The following is a 5,952-nucleotide window of genomic DNA, read 5'->3' as shown; positions in this document are numbered from 1 at the left end:
CCCCTGGCTCCTTTCTTTTACCAGTTCCATCTACGTGAAGATAAGTCAAAGGTCCTGCTCGACCATTGTTGGCTTCTCTTGGAAGCATGGAGGAAATGATTCCTCTGTGTTGACCCTCCTCTTTATACACTGGACACTGGTTCAAGTCCATCTGGTGGTATTTTATTTTGGTTTTTAAGAATGGGTCAGATCTCTGAGGACACTTGTTCCCCAAGAAATCTCTTGGATCTTTCTGTCTCTTGGAACTGTGCTGATGAAACTGTCTTGGAGTTCCTTCTCTGGAGCTATGATCCTGATTCAGGTCCCACCCACAATTTTAATTTTATTCAAAATTGTTTCTTCAGTTTCAAATGGGGAAGTACAAGCTTGGCTCCACCCTCATCTTAACAGACCATCTTTAGTTCTGGAATATTTCATTCACCCAAGGTCAGTCTTTCTTCCCAATCTTCATTGTGTCCAATGGAGATGGGTGTGCTACTTTTCTGAGCTTTGATATGTTAATTTTCAATAATACTCACATTTGGTCATTCATTCACTCATTATCATTTTGGGTGGAGAACCAAATCAAAATTCCCAAGGAAACAAGATCAGATGTTCAGGTCTCAAGACACAAGTGACCACATGGTTTGACTAGGGTTAACTAAAACTCATTAGTCTAGATTATGTCCATTTATAAAAGTCATTCCCATAACAATGTGTTGTAGTTTTCCATGTTATTAAATAGTAGATTTTAAATGATTTGGGCATAAGAAGGAAAATTGTGTGAGTATAGAAACCATTTATATTTAAATGTTCTACAATATTTTCTTGAATCTCAACTGTTTACTCAAAAACAATGTTATATTAAAGATGTTTACTTTGACTGGTTTGGGGGTGTTTTAATAGCTGTTACACTAGTAGCAGTTGAACTTTCACAGGATTTCTTATTTATCATTAACTGCCCAGCACCCGCTCCCACTGTTGTTCTTATACATGAATTTCTAGCCAATGACTTCTGTTTATTCATATCTCCGTCTTGAATTTCCATTTGAGGTTTTGCTGGTCTACAGTGTCTAGTAGAGGAAATCTTCTCCTTTTAATCTCTTTTTATAATGTATATGTGTATACTTTAAGTAGCTACTATAGTGAGAGGTTTCCATCTGGCTTTTTCTAAAGACTTTGGTGTTAGTGATCCCTCTGCAAACTCCCACCTCCGCCCTGCCCTCTCATTCCCCATCCTATTTAACCCTTCCTACTCTGATATTTTTCCTTTCCCCATTTATATAACTACATTCTACCACCCCTCCCGGAAAGCCTCTCCACCACATGGTCATTTAGTAGTTTCTTGACCTCTCAGTATTTTCAAATCAAAATATATATATATCTAGATTTGAAAGCTAACATCCAGCTACAACAGAGAAGATGTGATATTTGTCTTTCTGGGTCTGAGGTTATCTCACTCGGGATGATTATTTCCAGTTCCATTCATTTACCTGAAAATTCATAAAGAGTTACCTTTTTTAATTTTTTTAAAAAAAATTTTCATATTTTTATTTATTATTTTTATTTTATGTGTATGTGTGTATTGCCCACGTGTAGGTAAGTGCGCCCGTGTCGGGCAGTGCCCATGGAGGGCAGAAGAGGCTGTCGGATCCCCTGGAACTGGAGTTATGGACAGTTGTTAGCTGCCATGTGGGTGATGGGATTCGAACCCAGGTCTTCTGCAGGAACAACCAGTGTTCTTAACTGCTGAGCCATATCTCCAGCCCATAATTCCTTTTTTAAGAGTTGAATAATATTCCAATATGTCTGTGTACCACATCTTCATTATCTATTCATGAGTTTATGGACATCTAGGTTCTTTCTAATTCCTGCCTATTATGCAGACGGTAGCAATAAGCATGGGTGAACAGATATTTCTGCTGTAGGGTATAGAGTCTTTGGGGTATATACGCAAGAGTGGCATGGTTGGATCAAGTAGTAGATCAATTTCTACCATTTTGAGGAATCTCCATACTGATTTACATAGTTGTCACACCGGTTTGAACTGCTACCAGCAATGGATAAGAGTCTCCCTCTCTCTACTTCATTGCCAGCATTTGTCTTTGTTTATTTCTGAATCTGAACCATTTTGACTTGGATAAGATGAAATCTCAAAGTGCTTTCAATTGCATTTCTCTGATGACCAAAGATCTTGAACATTTTTTGTCTTTCTCCACCATTTGCATTTCATCTTTAGAGAACTCTCTGCTCATCTCCTTGACCCAATTTTTAATTGGGTTGTTTGTTGGTTTGTTTTTTATGTTTATTTTTTCTTAGTTCTTTGTATATTCTAGATATTAACCCTCTGTCAGAGGTATAGCTCATAAAGATTTTTTTCCATTCTATAGGTTGCCTGTTCACACAAATGATTGTATCCCTTGCTGTACTAAAGTTTTTTAGTTTCATGAGTTCCCATTTGTCAATTATTGGCCTTAATGCTTGCACTATAAGAGTCCTAATCCTGCAGAGGACCTGAGTTCAATTTCTAGCACCTACATGGCAGCTAACAACCACCACTCCAGTTCCAGGAGAATCCGAAACCCTCTTCTGAACTCTGTGGGCATTTCACAACACTAGTGAACTTATATACCTGCAGGCAATACACTAATACATATAAAAAAATAAATAAATAAAATATAAAAATTAAAAATAAGTATTTGGAATTATATCCTAAACATTACCACCCAAAGCAGTATGAGAGAACTGTTCTACTATGTCTCCTGCTGACTAGTTTTAGAGTTTCAGGTTTAGTTTTTAAATGTTTTGGATTCATATATATATGTATATGTGTGTGTGTGTGTGTGTGTGTGTGTGTGTGTGTGTGTGTGGTAGCATTGAGGGTCTAACAGTTTCAGCATAAGAATACATAGCTTTCACAGCAGATTTTATGGAAGATTACCCTTCCATCTGTGAATTCCTGCTATGTTTTGTCAAAATAAACAATTGTTTTCAAAGTAGGGATTGTTTGTAGACTGTCTACTCTGTTCCGTTGGTTGTTTTATGCCAGTAGATTACTGCTGGCAGTTGACTACTATAGCCTTGTAGTAGATTTTGAAACCAGAGAGTATTATGTGTTTGGCTTTCTTCTTTGTATATACTATTTAATTACTATTTTGACTATTCTACACTTCATGAGTTTTACTCTTGTTTTGTTTTCCTATGGGAAAAATGCTATTACAGTATATAGGGGATTACATTAAATCTGTAGATCATTTTTTAAATTTTTATTTACTTATTTTTATTTTATGTGTGAGTGTTTTGTCTGCATGTATGCAAGTGCACCATGTGTGCAATGCACTCAGAGGTGATAAGATGGCACTGGAGTCCCTGTAACTTAACACTTGTTGGCTGCCACATGGGTGCTAGGAATCCAACCAGGGTCCTCTACAAGATTAGCCAGTGCTCTTAACCGCAGAGGTATCTCTCCAGCCACTGTATATCACTTTCTGTTTTGTTTTGTTTTTTGTTTTGTTTTGTTTTTTCAAGACAGGGTCTCCCCATAGTTCCAGCTAGCCTGGATCTATCTATATAGATCAGGCTGGCCTGGATCTAACCAAGATATACATCACCCTATAGAATCTGATTTGTGTCCCCTAATGTCCTTCAGTGTGGGTCCATCCACTGGGCCCACCAAGAGTCCCATCCCTGTAACACACTGTCTTTCCTCCTCCCAGCATGCAGACAAACACTCATACATGTAAAATAAAAATAAGTAAATAAAAACTTCAGAATGTGGGATTGAATAAGACTGAGATCTTAGCAGACAGCCTGAGAGGGCAAGTTTTGATCTCCATCTGTGTAGTAGCTGTGATCTCAGCAGACTGCCAGAGAGTGCCTGTTCTGCCTCCCTCTGGCATAGGGGCTGAGAACTCAGGAGACAGCCTGAGAGTGCCAGGATCCTGACTTCACATGGTAGTGAACTCTCCCTAATTGCACAGTACCCAACCCCATAACTGGGGTTGTGTGAGGTCCCTCCCAAGGCTTGGGGCACACATGGCTTTAGTAGGATAAGGCTGAAATCTTAGCAGACAGCCTGAGAGGGCAGTTCTGACCTCCATTGGTGCAGCAGCTGTGATCTCAGAAGACCGCCATAGAGGTATTGTTCTGGCCTTCCTCTAGCATAGAGGCTGAAAACTCAGCAGACTGCCTGAAAATCCCAAAATCACGCCCCCCCCCCCTTAGGGAACTTCCCAAATTTTTCTCTGAGTTCCCACTAGTAACTAAACCTTAGAAGGAAACCTAAGTATACCTGAATGGAACCTGACTTGGGCTTCTGTGGATGCTCCTAAGTAGCTGATCTGAAGCCATTAGATCCCTCAGGAATAAAACCAGAGAAAACCTGAAACCTGGACCAACCGGCTTTAGATAACCAATAAGAAAAGGATCAAGGCACAGCAATAATACAAACAGAAGAAGGCTTCAACTTAATTCTCATATCAAAATCACAAACATCAAAAGAAATTCACGTGCCAAAATCACAACTAAAGAATTATAAAATGGAAAGCCAAAACACTATGCCCCCACCAAACTCCACCCATCCTGTAGAAGAGCTCTACAAGGAGAACCCCCTAGAGATAACACAGGACACTGAATTTAAAAGAAAAATCATAAACATGATCAGGGAATTCAACAAATTTAAAGAACACATAAACAAACAAATCAAAGAACTAAAACAAGATAAGGATAAACACCTGGATGAATTCACAAAACAGAAACATTGAAGAAAACTTAGGCAGAAATGAAGAAGGAAGTGAAAAACCCAATAAACCAACCTCACAAAACAGGCAAAAAGCCTCACTGCTAGAATGAATGAAATGAAAAACAGAATATCAACAGTGGAAGAACTGGACAACTCAAGCAAATATTATGAAAATGTTTTAAAAACACAGGAATGGAATATGCAAGAGATGTGGGAAAATGTGAAAAGTGGTGTGCAAATCTATGGATCAAAGGCATAGAGGCAGGAAAAGAATTTCAGGTTACTGGTATTGATCAGATCTTAAACAGGATTGTAGACGAGAATTTCTGAAAATTAAGGAAAGACATCCCCATACAAATACAGGAAGCACATACAATAGTAAATAGACAGGATCAGAAAAGAAACTCCCCATGACACATCATAGTAAAGACACTAAATGTTCAGAACAAAGAGAGAACCCTGAAAGCAGGAAAAGAAAAACAACAGGTCACATACATGGGAAAGCCCATCGGAATTACAGCTGACTTATTAATGGAAACTATGAAACCCAAAAGAGCCCGGACCAAGGTATTTCCAATTCTACATGACAATAGGTGCCAGCCCAAATCACTTTACCCAGCAAAAATGTCTATTATAGTTGAGGGGAAAAGAAAAATCTTCCATGACACAAATAGTCTGAAACAACACATGTCCACAAAATCAGCCCTTCAAAGAATACTTGAAGCAAAACAAAGAGCAGAGAGAGAAACAACTATATCCCAGGGGCAATGAAAGAAAAGAAATAAGGGTATAACTGAGGAAACACAAAATTATACAGAGAACACAAACAGCAATCAAAATGATGGCAACCAATAATCAATGGCTTCAATGCCCCTGTCAAAAGACACAGGCTAGTGCAGAGGGTCAACTAAGAAAAAACCGTCTTTTGTTGTCTTTAAGAAACTCATCACACCTTCTAGGATAGACACTACAATAGGATGAAAGGATGGAAAAAAATATTCCTGGGAAACTGTTCTAGGAAGTAAGCAGGTGTTTCAATTCTAATATATGACAAAACAGACTTCAAATTAAAATTAATCAGAAGAGATAAAGAGGATCTCTTCATTATAGTCAAATGAACAATCAAGAAGATATTACAATTATGAAAATACATGCACCAAACTCTGGAGCATCCAATTTCATAAAAAGAGTACTCGAAGACTATAAAACATGGATTAACTCCAACTCAGTAA

The sequence above is a fragment of the Nannospalax galili genome, unplaced genomic scaffold, assembly GCF_000622305.1.
Source record: "Nannospalax galili isolate Female #2095 unplaced genomic scaffold, S.galili_v1.0 scaffold136, whole genome shotgun sequence".
Taxonomy (NCBI): domain Eukaryota; kingdom Metazoa; phylum Chordata; class Mammalia; order Rodentia; family Spalacidae; genus Nannospalax; species Nannospalax galili.
Note: the sequence above shows the minus strand (reverse complement) of the source record.